The sequence below is a fragment of the Cryptomeria japonica genome, chromosome 1 (genome assembly GCF_030272615.1).
Source record: "Cryptomeria japonica chromosome 1, Sugi_1.0, whole genome shotgun sequence".
NCBI lineage: Eukaryota > Viridiplantae > Streptophyta > Pinopsida > Cupressales > Cupressaceae > Cryptomeria > Cryptomeria japonica.
The window spans coordinates 448,009,531-448,032,824 of record NC_081405.1 but is presented as its reverse complement, the minus strand read 5'-3'; positions in this window follow the sequence as shown (position 1 = coordinate 448,032,824).

The following is a 23,294-nucleotide window of genomic DNA, read 5'->3' as shown; positions in this document are numbered from 1 at the left end:
CCTCCCATGAAGCCGTGACCTCATCATAACAATCCCACTGGACCCTAACCTGGTCCAGCTCTCGACTTCGAAGGGCCAACATCCGGCATGCCAAAATGCAAATGGGCTCCAAAGCTAGCTGCCCGTCCGACTCCACCTGCAAGGCATCGCAATCTAAAATGTGAGACTCATCATAGATATATTCTCTCAAAATTGATACATGAAACACATCATGGATGCGTGACAAGCTAGGTGGCAATGCTAAATGGTAGGTAACTGGGCCTATCCTCTCAAGAATCTCAAAAGGTCCTACAAAGCGTGGTGTGAGCTTAGAACCCTTTCCGTAATGGATTGGACTCTTATGCAGTCGCACTCTCAAGAAGACTCTATCTCCAACCAAGTAGCTACGATCTATCCTCTTTGCATCAGTATATTTCTTCTATCTATCCTGAGCCTCTTTGAGACGCTGCCTAATCAAATCCACCTGCTATTCCATATCTTGAACTATCTCAGGACCAATAGCAACTCTATCCTCTATGCGATCCTAACTCAAGGGCGTCCTGCAAGGCTTGCCGTATAATGCCTGATAGGGTGGCATCCCCAAAGAAGTGTGATGCCCATTGTTATAGGCAAACTCTACTAAGGGAAGATACTCCTCCCACCAGGTCTGATGATCCATGACGTACATGCGAAGCATATCCTCTAACACCTGATTGAGCCTCTCTGTCTGACCATCTATTTTCGGGTGATAGGCTGTACTGAAATTGAGCTTAGTGCCCATAGCTTCTTGTAATGACTTCCAAAAGGAAGAAGTGAAAAGAGAATCCCTGTCAGAAATAATCTTGCGGGGCACGCCATGAAGTCTAACAATGTCTCGCAAGAACACCTGTGCTACTGCTGGAGCTATAAATGTAGTATGGACTGGTGAAAAGTGAGCTACTTTGGTCAACTTGTCAACTGTCACCAAGATAACATCATGGCGATGAGAAGACATAGGAAGACCAATGATGAAATCCATGGATATAGTATCCCACTTCCACTCTGGTATAGCATGAGACTAGAGAAACCCACCTTGATGGCGGTGCTCCACCTTTACTCTCTGACACTCGAGGCATCAAGCTACTATCTCAGCAATGAGCTGCCGCATTCCTAGCCAATGATACAACTGTCTCAAGTCAGCATGCAACTTTTTAACCCAGGATGCGCTGCATAAGGAGCTCTATGAGCCTCCATGACAATGAACTCTCGCAACCCTTCAGAGGAAGGCACATAAATGTGCCTTCTGTGGCATAAAAGTCCATCGGACTCCAAAGAATAATCCACATATTTCCCTTCTAGAGTAACCTAAGATCGTATTACCTGACCAACCTCTGCATACCATCCATCCTCTGGAAAGTGTTGTAGTATACGGTCTCTCAAATCTATGCCCATAGATATGGTGTAAACCTCGTGAGGTCTCCTACTCAAAGCATCTGCAACTACATTTTCCTTTCCTTTTATGTAGTGAACGTCAAAATCATATTCGCACAAGAACTCCATCCATCTCCTCTGACATGCATTAAGGTTCAGCTGAGTGAAGATGTACTGAAGACTCTGATGATCTGAATGCAATTCGAAGTGATGACCTAGAAGGAAGTGTCTCCACCTCACAAGTGCATGCACTACTACTGCAAGCTCAAGGTCGTGAGTGGGATGATTAAGTTCATGAGTCTTAAGTTTCCTAGACTTGAAAGCTATGGCCCTACCAACCTGCATAAGAACTGCTCCTAAACCCTCTAGTGAAGCATCTGTACAAACCATAAAGTCAGCTATAGGATCTAGTACAACAAGGATAGGAGTGCTAGTAAGTGCCTTTTTGAGTTCCTGAAAGGCCTTCTCGCACTTCTCTGTCCACTCAAATTTCTTCCCTTTACGCTGAAGAGAAGTAATAGGGTGTGCGACTCTAGAGAATACCTCGATAAAACGTCGGTAATACCCTGCTAAGCCCATGAAACTCCTGACCTCTGTCACACTAGTTGGTGCTGGCCAATCGATAATAGCCCTAATCTTTGATGGGTCAACTGAGATCCCATCACCGAAAATAACATTCCCAAGGTACTTGACCTCAGACCGAAAGAAAGCACACTTCGACAAACTGCCAAACAACTGATTATCCCGCAAACACTGCAATACCTATTTCAGGTGCTCTTCATGCTCCTTCTCATTTCGAGAATATATCAATATATCATCAAGAAACACTATAACAAAATGGTCCAGAAATGTACAGAACACCCCATTCATGAGGCTCATAAAAACTGTTGGGGCATTCGTAAGTCCGAATGGAACTACGGTGAACTCATAGTGACCATATCTAGTGCGAAATGCGATCTTGTGGATATCACTTTCCACTATTCTTAGGTGATGATATCCTGACTTCAGATCTATTTTGGAAAAGACTTTGGCACCCTGAAGCTAGTCAAATAAATCATCAATTCTGGGCAAAGGATATTGGTTCTTGATGGTTACTTTATTTAGCTGTCGATAATCCATACACAATCTGAGAGATCCATCCTTCTTCTTAATGAAGATGACTAGTGCACCCCAAGGAGATATGCTAGGATGAATATGACCCTTCTCAAGGAGTTCCTCAAGCTGCATTTTGAGTTCATTTAGCTCATTTGTGGTCATCCTATAAGGTGCTCTAGAAATTGGCTTGGCTCCTGGTACTAGGTCTATATGAAAATCAATCTCTCTACGGAGAGGCATCCCCGATAACTCTGAAGGAAATACATCTAAATATCCGTTAAGGATAGGATGGTCATCGAGCGATGTTTCTTTTTCTTCCTCTTCTCCTCTGTCACTAATAGTGATAGCAAAAAGCTGACATCCCTTCTGCATGCTCCGCTTAAGCTGCATTGCGGAGATCATACGAAGAGACACGGGCCTCTAAATCCCAGTGATAACTATGGGTGAACCATGATCATCCTCACACTTGATCTTTTTCAGGCGGCAATCCATCTTGGCTCTGTGGGCATAAAGCTAATCCATGCCAAGTACAATTCTGTAAGATCCAAGTGGGGTCACTCTAAGGTCTACTAAAGTGGTGGTCTTGCCAATCTATAGCTGACATGCCCTAACCTCTGATTCCACTGACACTCTAGCCCTTGAAGCTAATTCCACTTCCCAACTGACACCCTATCTAGTTGCCACTAGCCCGCAACGCTCCACAACCAATGGAGATATAAAGGAGTCAGTAGCTCCTGAATCAAACAAAATAGATACATTGTTACCTTTGATCATACCTATAGATTCGATAACCGTGGCTTGATGCTTAGCCTGGAAGTTGTCAACCACTGCGAATACTCTATGGGACCTGCCCATATCACCAACTGTCGGCTCTGAAGCGGCCATCCACTGATTCCCTGTCACCTGACCCTGAGGGCAATCCCTCACCATATGCCCCATGGCTCCACACGTAAAGCAAGCACCTTGTGCCTGGAATTGGGCACCTTGAGGCCTAGAGAAAGCCTGACCTCCTATCCTACTGGATCCACTATACCCACCCCTGGAGGACTGCTGAGTCCTCACTGGCTTTGTGTACTACCCCTGTGCTCTCTGATCACGTCTCTGTCCCTGGATCTGCCACTATTTGGGCTTGGAGCCCTACTGATACTGTGGAGGCTTCTGCCTCTGGTTTTGTGGTGTCTGTTGCGGAGGAGGGGGTTTGGAGAACCCCTGAGAATTTTGGTTGTTTCCTTTCCAATGTTGTTTCTGGAATCCATAAGTCTAAGGTGCGGGATTTTGGTTCTAAAACCAATCCCTATTGTCCTGTGGTCTGACCTGAATTTCCTCGGTAATCAGTTCCTTCTCCACAACAACCCGAAGGCTCTCTAGAGCGGACATCCTAACAGGCCCTGCTATACCGGCATTTAATCCTCTGATGAAGTGGTTTACAAGAAGTTTCTCATCCTTTAGATAATCTACATAAGGCAACAACTCAAAGAATTTACTCTCATACTGGGTTACTGACAAGCCTTTTTGTTGGAGATCGTGAAATTTGTCTATACGATGCTACCTGAAGTATTCTGATAGCTACCTCTCATGGAACCTCTCTGTGAATATCTCCCAAGTGAGAGTATCAGGAACTAATCCACATTTGTATTCTTCCTGTCTCCACCAAGTGGAGGCTGACCCTCTCAGTAGATGAACTGTGACACGTGCTTTCAAGTTGCTCTCATAAGAATGCAACGCAAAGCACCTCTCAAGACTCAGAAGCCATGCCTCAGCCTCTACCCCATCGGTAGAACCTCCGAAGGATGGTGGCTGGAGGCGCATGACCTCCCTGATAAGATCCCCTGGATCTCGATGAGCTCTCTCAAAATAAACTGGTTCCATTGTTGGAGGTGGTCCTGGCATATGCACAAACTCTGGCTCATTTCCACCCTGACTCTCTATAGGCATCGGAGCTGGGCTCCTGCTTCATTCTCTATCAACAGATCTATGACTCCTAGAGTCATGACTTCTAACCTGAGGGTTCTCTGCTGGCATCCTTTCCTGAACTATGCCAATAAGATTCTGTATTGCTGCTAAGAGGTCTCGGTTAGGTTCATTTGGTTGTTCGGGAGGTGCACTTGGGTTCTCCTCTGGAACCGATGCCTCCCTCACTACCTCTTCGCGTGCTATGCGCACACATCTAGGACCCCGTTCGTGCTTGCGAGCTTGTCACGTTGTTGGAGGCATCCTAAGAGGAAAATAAGGCAAAATAATTAATTAATTTCTTTTAGAATAATATTAATTCAATTAAATTCAAAAGTCTAATAAAATCAATTTAACAAAATAATTTAAATAATCTAAGGCGAAACGTAAGTGGAGTAAGGTTCCTAGTGTGGAAACCTTGCTCTGATACCAAAATGTCATGCCCAAAATTTAGGGCAAAAATGGAATGATTTTTTTTTTTATACTAATTAATTAACAAGTTCGCTCACATGACATGCACTAATGTATTTGCCATTTCTATATTCGAGCTAATTCTAATACAAACCAAGTATCGAAAATTAATTAAATTTTATTTGTGGAAATCTAAATGGTTTAATTTTATCTTCACAAGATACCTAGTCATTAGATTAATTAAATCAAACTCATAAAAAAAAATAGAAGATGAAGATAAATTTAATCTCCAATAAGACTATATAGTCTAAAAATCCATTTTTAATTCAATAATTATAATAAATGTTTAAAGTGTCATTTAATTTAGATAATTTAATTTACATGGGCAAAATTAATTTCGAGTAGCCATTAATCGGCTTGGAAAGCTAATTCACAATTATTTTTCTAGCATCCATTCTAACCTCAAATGAAAGGTGCTTAAATTAATCCCTTTAAAATCCAACTTAAAACTTAATGCTCTAATTAAATTAACTAGGGCATAACTAAGTATTTATCACACTAAACACTTTTAAAAATATAAGACTAGGCTTTATTCTTTAAATTATATTATTTTTTTTTTAAACTTCCTAATTAGCATATCATATAGAGGTATTTAAATATTTAAAACTCTATATAAATACATACCCAAAACTATAACATATATATATATATATATGGTAAATAAACTTAGGCTTACATTTTCATTTGTTTTGCAGGGTATTTATATGGCATGTTTTATATAAAAATATATACAAATATATTCATGCTTTCTACATGTGTGTGTATATATATATATATATATATATATAGTATTAATTCTTTTCTTAAACTAACATCGAAGTCATGGAAGATTCTGATTTACAAATCTAGGAAAGGAAATATAGTAATAAGTCTGTTTAATAGAGGGATAGTTAATGCCTTTCCTATTTATTTTTATTTTAAATGCTTAAAAATGGAATAAATTTACTACTAAACTATTTTTCATAACACATCGGATATATATATATCTTTTCTGTACTTAGGAAATACTATTTTAGGAATACATTATAATTTTCTGCAATAAGTACATTCATTGATTTTACAACTAACACAACAACTACATAAACACCTTTTTTTTAATACTTAAAATCTAATAGCAAATACAACTCATATTTTTCTACAAGTAGAATGAAGATAAAATTCTCAGGATAAAAGAAGAACACAAATTTAATTAAAACTGATTTTTCCATATTACAAAAAAAAACTATTGCATGCAATTCAAAAGTAACCCCTTTTTTTTCAAAATAGAAAAATAGAAGTATATCTAGCTTTTTACAACTATAAAGATATTCTGCAAAATTACAGGATGTTTCTTTATTTAACTACAATAACAGATCTCATGTCTATATTTCAAAATTTACAACTTGCCTCTCATTTCAACAAATGAGGGTGTATTTCTTCTATCAAAACTAATAACTGCAAATGAATTTAGATTTCTTCAACAATAACCTTCTGCAACTTTTCACTTTTCCTATTCTTTTCTCCTAACATTCTTGCATAATAAATCACAATATGACCATGGAGTGCTCACCTCCCAGCCTAGGCTAACTGGTAGCCACCCCCGAGCTCAGAGAACCAAGCCCTAGACGGGTAACAAACATGCAAACACATAGAAGATAGGAAACACACAAACTACAAACACACTCCCAAACTTGGCTACACTGCACCACACTTTGGTGATGACCTTTTTAAGGGTGGTAGTGGACCAATACCCTGAGGAGAACTGCAAGTATGGAAAAAAAGTAGCCACCTCATGGCACAATAAATACATCAAGAATTTCAACCCCTTATTCCTTATGCCCCCCAAAGGCATTCTAGCCTTATATCCCTCCTTATGACCCCCATTGCACAAATAGGCTATGCAGCAAGGGTCACACAAAGATCCCTTGTGATCGCTATCAAATGAGAGTCTCTCACTCAAGGGTTTTCACTGCTACCACCCACAAGATCCTCTTCTCTCCCAAGAGTAAGAGTTCTTGAGAAAACTCCCAAAAGCATAGACATATCACAATGCAAAATACTAAATGAAAATTCCAAAAACACATTCAAGGAAACAGATTCCTTACACCAACATACTTTCAAAACACATGCAAAGAAAGAAAACATTTTTAAAGAATAATGAAACCAACCTTAATCTGCCCAAAGGTAGGATAATATTTGAGGAAGAGCTGCCCAATCCACGGATCTTCTTCTTCTACCCTTAGCCAATTTTTTTCTATCCAAATCTTTTCTATTCTATTCAAAATTTTCTTTTGTCTCCAAAAATGGAGAGTGGGTGATTACCCTCAAATTTTCAAATTCTTCCTTAAGAAGCTCATCCTCTCCATTCTCACAAGTTTCTAGAACTAAAAAAGGAAAGTAAGGCAGAATGGGAAAAAGACTCTCATTCGAATAGGAAAGTTTACAAGTAAGTTTAAACTTCTAATTTCAATTTTCGCACAACTAAGAAAAGCCAAATTTTAAAGTGTCAAAAAGGTCACTTAGGAGTAGAAACTTGCCTAAAATTACCCCTAACCCTTAGGTATACCTTATGGGCTTTAGGAAACCCTATTAAACTACCCCTAGGTGTTCATTTAACCCATTTTAAACCCCTTTGAAGTTTATTTTCGGGTCAAACATATGTTGACCTCTCCAAAAATTCTTTTCCCAAGGTATTTATGACATGACGTTACATTATTTGAAAAAGCTATAGTTGTACACTTTCCCACCAAGAGACAAAAATAAAACATTTAGACTTAAATCCACACGTGTCAAGTGACACAAATAGAACACTTTTACAATTTAAACATGAAATCGTCTCTTGTGGATTTTACACAATAACTTTAAACAACACTTAACACACATGCAGCATATACTGTTACAAATAAGATACAACAGAAATGGGGTGTTGTCTCTCCAACTAGACAACCCCTGGCTTACGAACATACAGAAGTCTAGGTTTGGTTCTCCGTAAATTTTCTATGGTCACATGGTTAATTTCCTGCACATCTCAATTTACACATTAGTACTTTCAAATATCCACTTATAATATAATTTCAAAAGAATAACAATACACATCATTACTTGCATACAATTTACATCTGCACAGATTAAATACATCTCTTATCAAGCAATATCATATAAGCAATTTCATCCAAATTCACATAAACTTAACCATACATCAAAGTTCTATTATCATAGCAAAGTCTTGCAATTTCATTAACGACATCTATCATCGCAATATCATCTTATCTAATAATCATGTAGTGTTCTATCTCATAAAGCATATAAGTAAATCATCAAAATATAGCAATGTTATCCAAATCCTCGAACCATATCAGTACTAAGTTTCAATATGCATCAAAATAAAATATCCATGATAGTCTAAATATAAAATCCACTGAAATGTCAGACTGAGTAGAGGTGAGGCCTTACAGGTCAAGCCCTATCTCCCACCATGTCTGGAGAAAGGCAAGAAATACAAGCTAGTAAATGAGACACTTATGACAACCTCAACAATCATGCCACTGACAATGAGTCTTCATCAATTGAATTTCATGCCTCTGAACCTCCAGACGTCGAAATACATAAATGTCAGAGTGATAAAGATTTCCAAAAAATGATGAAGGTCATGATGGCTAGAGAAAAAGAAGACTATTTCCTAGAACTAGCAAAGAAAGGCACCAAGCTTCCTACTGGTTATGATGTGGAGGCCCTCATCAGTAAAGAGGAAGAGACACCATTGAGAATGCTAAACAAACAAATACAAGCATTACAAACTGTGGTCACAAAACTGAAAAACAAGGATAAATCACCAAAACAATATTCTCTTGACATAATATGCCCATTCCCATTTGACAAAAATGTTTACATGCCTACATTTCCCTCAAAAGTAGAAATGCCTAAGTTTGACAAATATGATGGGAATACAGATCCTCAAGATCATATCAGAGAATTTTGTGTTGTATGTATGGAATTCATGCACGACCAAACATATCTCATGCGCCTTTTCCCGAGAAGTTTAAGTGGGCAAGCTATGGAATGGTTCTCAAGTCTACCTATGGGAATAAAAACTTTTGAAGAATTAATCCAACTATTCCTACAACAATACTCCTATAACATTCATCACCCAGACACTATGATAGAGCTTTGCAATACCAAACAAAAGACACGAGAACCCTTTCTCACTTTTTTCCAACGATGGAGAAAGATGTTCTCTAGATATTCATAGACTATTCCCGATCTTGAGAAGATGGATATCTTCGTCAACAACTTAATCCCCAAATTGAAATATAGTGTCCAGATGTAGGTACATCTTTCATTCAACAAAATGGTAGATAATGCCCTCATAATGGAATATGTGCTTATAAAAAAGGGAGATATATCACTTTGGAAAGAAACATCGTAGGGTTCTAGTTCTAAAGAAAAGAGAAAATACTGGAAATATGACAAAGATAACAATAGAAACATTGTTAATGATGGAGTGGTAGACATTGTTAAAGAAAAGACAAAATCCACAATATTTAACTTGGCTAGTGGCACGCAAGCACTCAAGGCAGCTGAAACTGCAGTAGAAAATCCTCTGAAGAAAGAAAGAGAATGGTTTAAATAGAAACCTTGGCTTTCAAAACCTTAGCGTGATTTTACTCCTCTAGATGAATCATATGAATCAGCTTTTAAAAATTTATTGGCAAATAATCTGATAACATTGTAAGACAATTCTAGACCATATGACCTAGAAATTAAACCCAAATGGTGGAGAGAAAATGAATACTATGACTACCATCGGAACAAGGGACATAACATAAACAACTACATGAAACTCTGACATGAAATCCAAGATCTCATTGACGTTGGCAAAATCGTTGCTGGAAATCATGTGACTAATGCTGATCATGAGACCTTTAAAGATCCCTTACCAACTTATGAACAAGGAGATTCCTCAAAATCCAAGGGAGGTGCTAGAGTCAATTATACCTACACTAACAATGATAACATGATCAACATGATTGAATCTTCTCAACCTGAATATTGCAATGTGATCATAATTAAAGATAAACAAAATGAAGCACAAACTGCTAATGTTGTAACCTGTGCTCAAAGAAAGTTACTCTCCAAGGAGCTAGTTCTTCAACTTTTGATCAAACAACATCAAATCTACCAAATAGGCAAACAGAAAAAATCACGGCCAAATCAAAATAGTTGGCTTTATCATCCTCTCTTGGTTATAGTATTGTCGAACAATTGAAAAGAACCAATGCTCAAATCTCCATTTTTAGAACTTCTTAAGATCTCTTCTTCTCATAGAGAGATCCTGGACAAGGCTTTGCTCACCACTAGTGTCCCTAAAGATTTAGGCATGGATTGGCTTCAATCTATGGTGGGTCACTTAACTTCACCTCATTACCTCACTTTCTCCAAAGAAGATGATAACTCACTGAGTCACCTGCATAACCAATCATTACACATTGAAGCTATGATCCATAAACACTGAGTTAAACATGTTTTGATAGATGGAGGTGCTGGGTTGAATATCTCAACCTGCAATCTACTAACACGACTGGGATTTTCTGAAAACGTTATTGATCCAACAAAGAAAATAACAATCAAAGCTTATGATGAAGAAGAAAGAACCTCTAAGGGTCTGGTACTATTACCAATCAGGGTAGGACCTGTGGAAAGAGATGTCATCTTTTAGGTCCTTGGCCTTCCTCTTTCATATAACATCTTACTAGGCAGGCCATGGATTCACGAAATGAAAGCACTACCATCTATGTATCAGTGCTTGAAATTTCCTTATAATGGATTTGAAGTCAGTATTCCTGCCGATACAAGCTATACCTGCAACACCAAGACATTTAGGCAACCCATCGGGGGATATGAAGCCACAAATTTCAACTCCAAATGTCATTTATGGTGGTCTCTTTATACAATCCTCTAGTTCCCTTGCAGATGAAATAGAATAGGATGCTACTCTCAAATGGCTTTTCAAAGAAGATAGTGCAAACAAAGAAATACAAACCCTAATCCGGATCTGGATTAGGGTTGCATATTTTACCCAAAAACAAATCCTAAACTTAATGTATTTCCTTTACCCTAACTTGAACTGGGTTAGGGTTTATCTTTTTTTGTGTGTTGTGTGTGTGTGTGTTATGCAGGGTTGGACTAGGGTAAGGCAGCGACCGAGTTTGGGTGGAGGCTGAAGGGAGGTTTGGTTGCACAACATGGGGATCCCTTGGATGCCACTATGCGTACACACAGTGGCGGCGGTGCCATCCACTGTGTGCACCCATAGTGGCGGTCGATGTCGTGCACTGTGTGTACAGACAGTGGTGGCCGGTGTCATCCACTGTGTTTACACACAGTGGTTCGGCCCTAAGGAAATGCCCTTTTTTTGTTTATTATTATTTATTTATTTATTATTTATTTTATATATATATATATATATATAATCAGGTTTAAACATATTCTAATGTTTTCATTTATGTGCATTTTTAAATGTATATATATATATATATATATATATATATATATATATATATATATATATATATATATATATATATATATATATATATATATATATAACTACAAATTCATATCAGGTTCTTAGGGTTAGGATTTTTTTTGAATAAATTAATACATTAGCATGCAGTTCTTTTTATTTTTTTTATAGCAATATATATTTTTTTGACAGTTATACTAACAACAAGCTAAAGACTATAAATAGGTTTTATTTTTATTTCTTTTATTTATAGGTTAATTTTCTGCTATGTATAAACATAAGTAAAAATGACAGAAAAAAATAGGACTGTAAAGGCATTTTTAACTTCAATTAGATATCTAATAGGAAAAGTAGATTTACATGGTTGTAAAAGCTTTCTGCTTTCTTTTTTTTTGTTCTAAGTAAAATAAAATGACAGTAAGAAATTAAACATGTAAATATTGTAGGAAAATACATAAATACATACTGCATGTCTTTTCTGCATCCTTCATTTCTTTACAAAAATTGCAGAGATAAATAACAACAGATTCATAACTACACACTGCATTTCTTTTCTGCATCTTTCATTTCTTTACAAAAATTACAGAGATAAATAACAACAGATTCCATTTTAAGACATAATTAAATAAGATTAACAACATCATTATATATTACATAATTTAAATAAAATGTTTTTCTGATAAAAAATGTGTGACTCAAGTTGTGAACTTTTACAAATGGGGAAAGATACCCAATTAGTCTCTCATCCCTAATAGACAAGGACTTAAATAAAATAATACATTTCTTTATACAGAAATAAAAACAACTAGAGCTCCGTATTTCCATTTCTGCAACTAAAACATAATATTACATTTCCTATTCCTTTTCTTCAACTAAATAAAATCTGCAACTAAAGTAAAATCTACATCTCCTAGCTTTCCTTTCCAAGAAACGTGCATTTAAAATATTTAAGGTTGTGACCATGGGGTACTCACCTCCTATCCTAGGCTTACTAGAAGCCACCCCCAATCTTGGATAACCAAGTCCTAGATGGGTTACACTCAAGCAAACACAAACAAGCAATGGGGAAAAATAACAAACACATTCCCATTCCCAAGCTGAAACTTTATCACATAATGTGATGTTTTACTAGGGTGGAAGTGGGCGAAGTACCCTAGAGGAGATCTACTAGATAGTAACTCATAGCCAACTCATGGCATCCAAGAAACACAACAAAACTCATTTTAACCCCCATATCCTTATGACCCCCAAAGGCATACCTACCATATTTTCTCCCCTTATGACCCCTGAATGCATAAACAAAACTATGCAATAAGGGTCACATGGACAAACCCTTGAGATCACTCTCACGATGAGAGCCTCTCACTCTAAGGCTATCAAACTCCTTCCACCCCCAAGACCACTTTTCCCTCCCAAGGGTAAGATGGCCTTGGATACTCCCAAAGCACAATAAAATGCATAACAAAGTAAAGGAATAAAACACATAAAAACTTTCACAATTACAATACAATGAAAAATTATGATATTTTCATTCAAGCATGCTACAAACGGATTTTAACATATAAGAAAGATAATGCACCTACCTTGAATCTGCCAAGGGTATTCTAGGGAGAGCTTGTAGAAGAGCAGCCCAATCCACAAAACTTTTCTACAACACTTAGCCAAATCCCTATTCCAAACTGGTTTTTCCTTCAAATTTTGCAAGATCTCCAAAAATGGAGAGTGGGTGATTATCTCACTAAGCTTCAATCTCTAGCCTAATAAGGCTTCTCTCACTCCTTCCAACCTCTTGGATAGAGTGAGGGACTCCCATTGGTTGGTCTTCCCTAGGTCTTACACACTCCCTAACCAAGGCACCTCAAGAAGAGGAATGAAATGGGGAAAAGGAATTACACCTATCAAGAAGGTTATCTAACCAAGGATGACACTCCTATAGATGGAATTCGTCCATCTTGGGAAAACCACTTTTTTGGGTGGTTAAACAAGCCCTAGGGGATGGACACATGGCCAAATTTGGCCTTCATCCATAGGTACCCCATGAGGCCTAATAAAAATGCTCTAAAACTGACTCTAGGAGTTGATTTAACCCTTAGAAAGTCCACCTAAAGTTAACCTACGGGTCAACTTTGAGTTGACCCTCCTTGTGGCTCACTATCCTAGAGATCTTGGTTCGTTCAAGGATAATAAGGTAATATAACAATTAAACAAAAAAAAATCTCCTCAAAAAGGTGACATGACAATTTCCAACACCACATACAACATAGGTGTCAAGTGACACTACAAAATAATTCCACATCACAAATACACACATGGCAATTGTCCCTTTAATGATTTAAACAATTTAATAAATACAATTTACACTCATGCAAATATTTTATGTTTACGAATAAAATACAATACATACGGGGTGTTGTCTCTCCGAATAGACAACCCCTAGTTTTACGAACGCACATAGGCCTAGGCTTGATTCTCCATAATATTTCCATGATCACATGGATAATTTCCTGCACATCTCAATTTAAACATTAGTACTTTCCAATATCCTCATATAATATTAAACATGTAATAAAGAATACAATTCAATCACTATGCATCGAATTGATATTATACAATAGAATTTGCCACATATCAAAGAAATTCACATAAGAAATTCATCATAACCCTCATAATTTAATCCATTCATAAGATATGCAAACATATTTCTAGCATCATAATAACATCCTGCAAATCAAATAATGACATACATCATCTTAATGTTACCCTATTCTAGGATCATTTAAAATTCTATATCCACAAAGCATAGAAATGAAGCATCAATATATCAATGTTATCAAATTCGTGGGATCATATACAGTTTTATATCCATAATGCATAAAAATAAAACATACATAATAGTTCCAACATGAAAATAACTATAAAGATAGGATGGGTCAAGGTAGGTTCTCACACCCTCCCCCTCTAGGCATGAACTTCCTCCTAGAGTTCATCAAAAAGATGGGGGTACTAAGATCTCATACGTGTTGCATCCTCCCATGAAGCTGTAATCTCATCATAGCAATCCTACTGGACCCTAACCTGGTCTAGCTCTTGACCTCGAAGGGCCAACGTCTAGTGAGCCAAAATACAAATGGGCTCTAAAGCTAGCAGCCCATCTAACTCCACCTGCAAGGCATTCGAATCTAAAATATGAGACTCATCATAGATATACTTCCTCAAAACTGAAACATGAAACACATCATGGATGTGTGATAGGCTAGGTGGAAAAGCTAGGTGATAAAAAACTAGTCCTATCCTCTCAAGGATCTCAAAAGGTCTGGCAAAGTGAGGTGCGAGCTTAGAACCCTTTCCATAATGGATTGGACTCTTATGCCATCGCACTCTCAGAAAAACTCTATCCCCAACCATGTAACTCTGGTCTATTCTCTTTGCATCTACATACTTCTCTTGCCTATCCTGTGCCTCTCTAAGGCATTGTCTAATCAAAACTACCTACTTCTCCAAATCATGAACCATCTCAGGGCCTACGACCACTCTATCCTCAATACGGTCCCAACTCAAAGGAGTCCTGCAAGGTCTGTCATACAAAGCCTGAAAAGGTGGCATCCCCAAAGAAGTGTGATGCCCATTATTATAGGAAAACTCTACTAAATAAAGGTACTCCTCCCATCTGGTTTGATGATCCATGAGGTACATGTAGAGCATATCCTCTAACACCTAGTTAACTCTCTCTATCTGTCCATCCATTTCTGGATGATAGGCTATGCTAAAATTGAGCTCGGTGCCTATTGTTGCCTGTAATGCCTTCCAAAAGGAAGAAGTGAAGAGGGAATTCCTATCAGAAATAATCTTGCATGGGACACCATGAAGCCTGACAATGTCTGGCAAGAACACCTATGCCACTACTGGTGTTGTGAAGGTAGTCTGGACTGGTGAGAAGTGGGCCACTTTGGTTAGCTTGTCAACTATCACCAAGATAGCATCATGGCGGCGAGATGACATGGGAAGACCAATGATGAAATATATAGATATAGTATCCCACTTCCACTCTGGTATAGCGTGAGACTAGAGCAACCCACTTGGATAGCAGTGCTCTGCCTTGACTCTCTGACACTTAAGGCATCGGGCTACTAACTCAATGATAAGCTGCCACATACCCAGTCAATGATATAACTACCTCAAGTATGCATGCATCTTCTTAACCCCGGGATGCGCTACATAAGGAGATCTATGAGCCTCCATGACAATGAACTCTTGCAATCCCCCAGGAGAAGGTACATGGGTGCACCCTCTATGGCATAATATTCCATTGAACTCTAAAGAGTAATCCACATACTTCCCCTCCAAGGTCTCCTGCGATCGGATCCTCTGATAAACCTCTAGATACCATCCATCCTCTGACAACAGCTACAATATATGGTCTCTCAAATCTATGCTCATAGATATGGTGTATACCTCATGTCATCTCCTACTCAAGGCATCTACGACTACGTTCTCCTTCCCCTTGATGTAGTGGACATCAAAATCATACTTGCAAAGGAACTCCATCCATCTCCTTTAATGGGCATTAAGATTAGGCTGGGTGAAGATGTACTGCAAACTCTAGTGGTCTAAATGAAGCTCGAAGTGATGACCCAAAAGGAAGTGTCTCCACCTCACAAGTGCATGTACTACTACTACAAGCTCTATGTCATGCATAGGGTAGTTAATCCCATGAGTCTTAAGTTTCCTAGACTCGTACGCTATAACTCTACCCTCCTGCATAAGGACTGCTCCTATCCATCCAAGGAAGCATCTGTGCATACCATGAAATCAGTCATGGAGTCTGGCACAATAAGAATAGGTGCACTAGTGAGTGCCCTTTTTAGATCCTGAAAAGCCCTCTCACACTTCTCTATCCACTCAAATTTCTTTCCCTTTCACTGGAGGGATGTGATGGGGTATACAACTCTACAAAATCCCTCAACAAAGCGTCTATAGTATCCTGCTAAACCCATGAAGCTCCTGACCTATGTCACACTAGTTGGCACTGGCCAATCCATAATAGCTCTAATATTTGATGGGTCAACTAAGATCTCATCACTAGATATAACATGCCCAAGGTACTTGACCTCTGATCTAAAGAAAGCACACTTCAACAAACTGTTGAACAACTGGTTGTCCCTCAAACACTGCAAAACCTGCCTCAAATGCTCCTCATGCTCCTTCTCATTCTGAGAATATATCAATATGTCATCAAGGAACACAATCTCAAATCAGTCAAGGAAGGTGTAGAATACCTCATTCATGAGACTCATGAATACAGCTGGAGAATTCGTAAGACTGAATGGGACCACAGTGAACTCATAGTGGCCATATCTAGTACGAAATGCGGTCTTATGAATATCACTCTCCACAATCCTCAACTGATGATACCCTGACTTCAGATCTATTTTGGAGGACACTTTAGCACCCTGAAGCTCATCAAACAAATCATCGATCCTGGGCAAGGGATAATGGTTCTTGATGGTTACTTTGTTCAGTTGCCTGTAATCCATGGATAACTAAAGGGACCTGTCCTTCTTCTTCACAAAGATGACTAGTGTGCCCCAAGGAGAGATGCTAGGATGAAGGTGACACTTCTCTAAGAGTTCCTCTAGCTACATCTTGAGCTCATTAAGCTCATGTGTGGTCATCCTATAAGGTGCTCTTGAAACTGGCTCGGCTCCTGGCACCAAATCTATGTGGAAATCAGTCTCTCTGCTAGGTGGCATACCAGGCAACTTAGCTGGAAACACATCTACAAATGCCCCAAGGATGGGATGATCATCTATGGAAGGCTCCTTCTCATTTTCTTCCTCTCTATCAATGATGGTGATAGAAAAAAACTGGCATCCATTTTGTATGCTCCGCTTAAGCTGCATAGCAAAAATCATATGAAGAGACACGGGCCTCTGAATCCAAGCGATTACTATGGGAGTGCCATGATTATCCTCGCACTCGATCTTTTTCAGGCGACAATCCATCTTGGCTCTATGGGCATAAAGTCAATCCATGTCAAGTACGACACCATAAGATCCGAGTGGTGTAACTCTAAGGTCTACTAAGGTGGTGGTATTACCAATCTGGAGCAAACATCCCCTAACCTCTAAATCCAGTGACACTCTAGCCCCTGATGCTAACTCCACTTCCCAACTGACACCTTGCCTAACTACCACTAGCCCGCAACGCTCCACAACCAATGGAGATATAAAGGAGTCAGTCACTCCTAAGTCAAATAATATAAAAATACTAATACCTCTGATCATATCTACAACCTCAATGACTGTGGCCTAGTGCTCTACCTGGCGGTTGACAATCATTGCGAAGACCCTACGGGACTTGCCCATATCTCCAACTGTAGGCTCTGATGTTGTCATCCTCTGATTACCTACCATCGGACCCTGCGAACACTCTCTCACCATGTGCCCCATGGCTCCACATGTGAAACAAGCACCGTGTACTTGAAACTATGCACCCTAAGGCCTAGAGTAAGGTTGCCTACCTATCCTACTCAAACCACTGTACCCACCCCTGGAGGACTATTGAGTCTGTGCCGGAGGTGTGTATGTTCCCTATGCTCTCTAGTCATGTCTAGGACCTTGTGACTGCCACTGCTTGGGCTTAAAGCCCTGTTGTCCTTGAGGGGGCCTCTGCCTCTGACTCTGTTGTGACTCTTGTGGAGGAGGGGGTTTATAGGACCCTGATGCATTTATGTGGTTGCCTTTCCAGTGGGGTTTCTGAAACTCGAAAGACTAGGGTGTCGGGTTTTGGTTCTGAAATCGATCCCTTGTGTCCTATGGCCTGACCTGAATCCCCTTGGCTATCAAGGCCTTCTCCACGGCAACTCAAAGGCTCCCTGGAGTGGCCATCCTCACCGGTCTTGCTATCCTGATATTAAGTCCCCTGATAAATTGGTTGATGAGAAGCTTCTCATCCTTTAGGTAGTCTACATAAGGTAGGATCTAAATGAACTTTCTCTCATACTGGGTCACTAAGAGACCCTTCTATTGGAGGTCATGGAACTCATCTATCCTACGTTGCCTGAAGTGCCCTGACAAGTATCTCTCCCAGAATCCGCTCTATGAAGATTTCCCATGTGAGGGTGTCTGTAGTTAGACCACACTTGAATTCCTCCTGTTTCCATCATGTGGAGGCTGTCGATCTCAAAAGGTGGACTGCAACTCTTGCCTTCAGATTGCTTTCATAAGAACACAATGTGAAGCACCAATCTAGGCTCAAAAGCCAAGCCTCAGCCTCTACCCCATTGGTAGATCCCCCAAAAGATGGTGGCTGAAGGCGCAAAACCTCTCTGATCAGATCCCTTGGTTCTTGACGTGTCCTCTCAGTATAAAGGGGTGCAGCTACCGGAGGTGGTCCAAGTAGATGAGCGGACTCAGGCTCATGCTCAACCTGGCCCTTTAAGGAATTAGGAGGTGGACTCCTACTCCGTTCCCTATCTACTGATCTAAGGCTCCCTGAGTGTTGGTTTTCTGCATGACGGTCTACTATTGGAAGCCTATCCTGTACTATCCCAATCAGGTTCTGAAGTGCTAATAAGATGTCTCAGTTTGGGTCAACTGGTGGTTCAGGACGGGCCTTCAAGTTCCCTTCTAGAACTGGTTCCTCCCTATCAACATCCTCGCATGCCATATGTGTACGCTTAGGACCCCTTCCGCGCTTGCGAGCTTGTCGCGTAGTCGGAGGCATCCTTATGAGACAATAAAATAAAAATAAAATAAATAAATAATTTTTGGGGAAAAATTTAATTAATTAAATAATTAAAGCGAAATGTAATGGAGAAAGGTTCCTAGTGTTGGAAACCTTGCTCTGATACCAAAATGTGGTGCCCAAGCTTTTGGGCTAAAAATGGAACAACTTTTTTTTTTTAAAACACCTAAACTCTCAAAACAAACTACATTTAAAATGGAATCAAATAAATCTTGTCTTAACTAGGATGTAACTAGAATTGTTTTCTAAAGTTTGATTAATTAACCAACTCAAATAAGCGACATTAATTATTGGAGGTTAATTAATCCCAAGAGGGTTGATGCAATTTAGCTAGTTAATTTAATTATCTTAATTAAGTTGTCGCTAATTGAAGTCAACGGATATTCAAATATCTCAAATGCATTTAAAATTATGCCGAGCTAATTGAATGATGATGAGGATATCTTAAATTAAAGATTTAATTAATCAAGCGCACACAAATTCATTATTTAAATCTAACCGATAAGGGTTCAAGTTCCACAATGTCATTTGTCAAATAAATCCAATTTTATGCTATACTCAATTTTAATTTTCCCCTAAACCTTCAAATTTGACGATATAATTAATCTGGCCAACATCGGTCTCAAAGGCTAAAAATTCATAAAAATAATTAATAATTTTCAATTATAATTTTTTTTCCTAATTTAAAATATAACTTAACGTCCATATTTAATCGAATATATCAAATAACTATATAGTTTTCTTAGTTGAATAATTTAAATCAGCTATGCAATTAATGTATCCATATAACATTAATTCTCCATTTTAAATTATATAAAGTAACTATATTAAAATTAAACTTCCCCCAATTCAGATAAGGAGTTTTAAACTATTAACACATGTGGCTAGAATTATACAAGGGAATCATTTTCAAAATTTGGAAAGTATTTCCCCCTCTTCTTATTTTAATTTATTATTATTTTTATTTTTTTAAGCTCAAACCCTAACTAGGGTTGAGTAATTTTCTTATATTTTATTTAAATCCACTTAATAATCCCTTTCTTTTATTTTTATATTATTAGCTAACCCTAATATTCTTTTGTCTTTTATTTGTATGCAAACCCTAATCCGGATCTGGATTAGGGTTGCATATTTTACCCAAAAACAAATCCTAAACTTAAAGTATTTCCTTTACCCTAACCCAAACTGGGTTAGGGTTTATCTCTTTTTGTGTGTTGTGTGTGTGTGTGTGTTATGCATGGTCGAACTAGGGCAAGGCAGCGACTGAGATAGGGCAGGGCGGCGGCCGAGTTTGGGTGGAGGCCGAAAGGAGGTTTGGTTGCACAACGCGGGGCTCCCCTGGACACTACTGTGCATACACATAGTGGCGACGGCGCCGTCCACTATGTGCACCCATAGTGGCGGCCGGTGCCATCCACTATGTGTACACAAAGTGGCGGCTGGTGCCATCCACTGTGTGTACACAAAGTGGCGGCTAGTGCCATCCACTGTGTGTAAGCACAGTGGCGGTCAGGCCATCCACTGTGCCTACACATAGTGGTGGCACCTCCCACGCTGCCCACTATGTGTAAACACAGTGGCTTGGCCCGCGAGCCATCCACTGTGTTTACACATAGTGGTTTGGCCTTAAGGAAATGCCCTTTTTTTTTTATTATTTTTTTTACTTTTTTTATTTAAAATATATATATATATATATATATATATATAATCATGTTTAAACATATTCTAATGTTTTGATTTATATGCATTTTTAAATGTACACACACACACACACACACACACACACACACACACACACACACACACACACACACACACATATATATATATAACTACAAATGCATATCAGGTTCTTAGGGTTAGGATTTTTTTTTAATAAATTAATACATTAGCATGCCATTCTTCTTTTTTTCTTAACAACAATATATATTTTTTTGACAGTTATACTAACAACAAGCTAAAGACTATAAATAGGTTTTATTTTTATTTCTTTTATTTATAAGTTAATTTTCTGCTATGTATAAACAGAAGTAAAAATGACAAAAAAAAATAGGACTGTAAGGGCATTTTTAACTTCAGTTAGATATCTTTTAGGAAAAGTAGATTTACATGGTTCTAAAAGCTTTCTGCTTTCTTTTTTTTTGTTCTAAGTAAAATAAAGTGATAGTAAGCAATTCAGCATGTAAATATTGCAGGAAAATACATAAATACATACTGCATGTCTTTTTTGCATCCTTCATTTCTTTACAAAAATTGCAGAGATAAATAACAATAGATTCATAAATACACACTGCATTTCTTTTCTGCATCTTTCATTTCTTTACAAAAATTACAGAGATAAATAACAACAAATTCCATTTTAAGACAAAATTAAATAAGATTAACAGCAGCATTATATATTACAGAATTTAAATAAAATGCTTTTCTGATAAAAAATGTGTGACTCAAGTTGTCAACTTTTACAAATGAGGAAAGATACCCAATTAGTCTCTCATTCCTAATAGATGAGGACTTAAATAAGATAATACATTTCTTTATACAAAAATAAAAACAATATAGAGCTCCTTATTTACATTTCTGTAACTAAAACATAATATTACATTTCCTATTCCTTTTCTGCAACTAAATAAAATCTACAACTAAAGTAAAATCTGCATCTCCTAGCTTTCCTTCTTAAGCAAACTGCATTTAAAAAATTTAAGTCTGTGACCATGGGGTCCTCACCTCCCAACCTAGGCTTATTAGAAGCCAACCTGAGCTTGGAGAACTAAGTCCTAGATAGATTACACTCAAGCAAACACAAACAAGCAATGGGGAAAACATAACAAACACATTCCCATTCCCAAGTTGAAACTTCATCACATAATGTGATGTTTTACTAGGGTAGAAGTGGACCAACTACCCTAGAGGATATCTGCTAGATAGTAACTCACAGCCAACTCATGGCATCCAAGAAACACAACAAAACTCATCTTAACCCACATATCCTTATGACCCCCAAAGGCATACCTGCCATATTTTCTCCCCTTATGACCCCCGAATGCATAAAAAAACTATGCAGCAAGGGTCACATGGACAAACCCTTGTGATCACTCTCATGATGAGAGCCTCTCACTCTAAGGTTGTCAATCTCCTTCCACCCCTAAGACCACTTTGCCCTCCCAAGTGTAAGATGGCCTTGGATACTCCCAAAGCACAATAAAATGCATAACAAACTAAAGGAAGAAAACACATAAAAACTTTCACAATTACAATACAAAGAAAAATTACAATATTTTCATTCAAGCATGCTACAAATAGATTTTAACATATAAGCAAGATAATGCACCTACCTTGAATCTACCAAGGGTATTCTAGGGAAAGCTTGGAGAAGAGCAGCCCAATCCACAAAACGTTTCTCCAACACTTAGCCAAATCCCTATTCCAAACTGGTTTTTCCTTCAAATTTTGCAAGATCTCCAAAAATGGAGAGTGGGTGATTATCTCACTAAGCTTCAATCTCTAGCCTAAGAAGACTTCTCTCACTCCTTCCAACCTCTTGGATAGAGTGAGGGACTCCCATTGGTTGGTCTTCCCTAGGTCTTACACACTCCCTAACCAAGACACCTCAAGAAGAGGAATGAAATGGGGAAAAGGAATTACACCTATCAAGAAGGTTATCTAACCAAGGATGGCACTCCTATAGATGGAATTCCTCCATATTGGGAAAACCACTTTTTTGGGTGGTTAAACAAGCCCTAGGGGAAGGACACATGGCCAAATTTGGCCTTCACCCATAGGTACCCCATAAGGCCTAATAAAAATGCTCTAAATCTGACTCTAGGAGTTGATTTAACCCTTAGAAAGTCCACCTAAAGTTAACCTACGGGTCAACTCTAAGTTGACCCTCCTTGTGGCTCACTATCCTAGATTTCTTGGTTCCTTCAAGGATAATAAGGTAATATAACAATTAAACAAAAAAAAATCTCTCCAAAAAGGTGACATGACAATTGCCAACACCACATACAACATAGGTGTCAAGTGACACTACAAAATGATTCCACATCACAAATACACACATGACAATTGTCCCTTGAATTATTTAAACAATTTAATAAATACAATTTACACTCATGCAAACATTTTATGTTTACAAATAAAA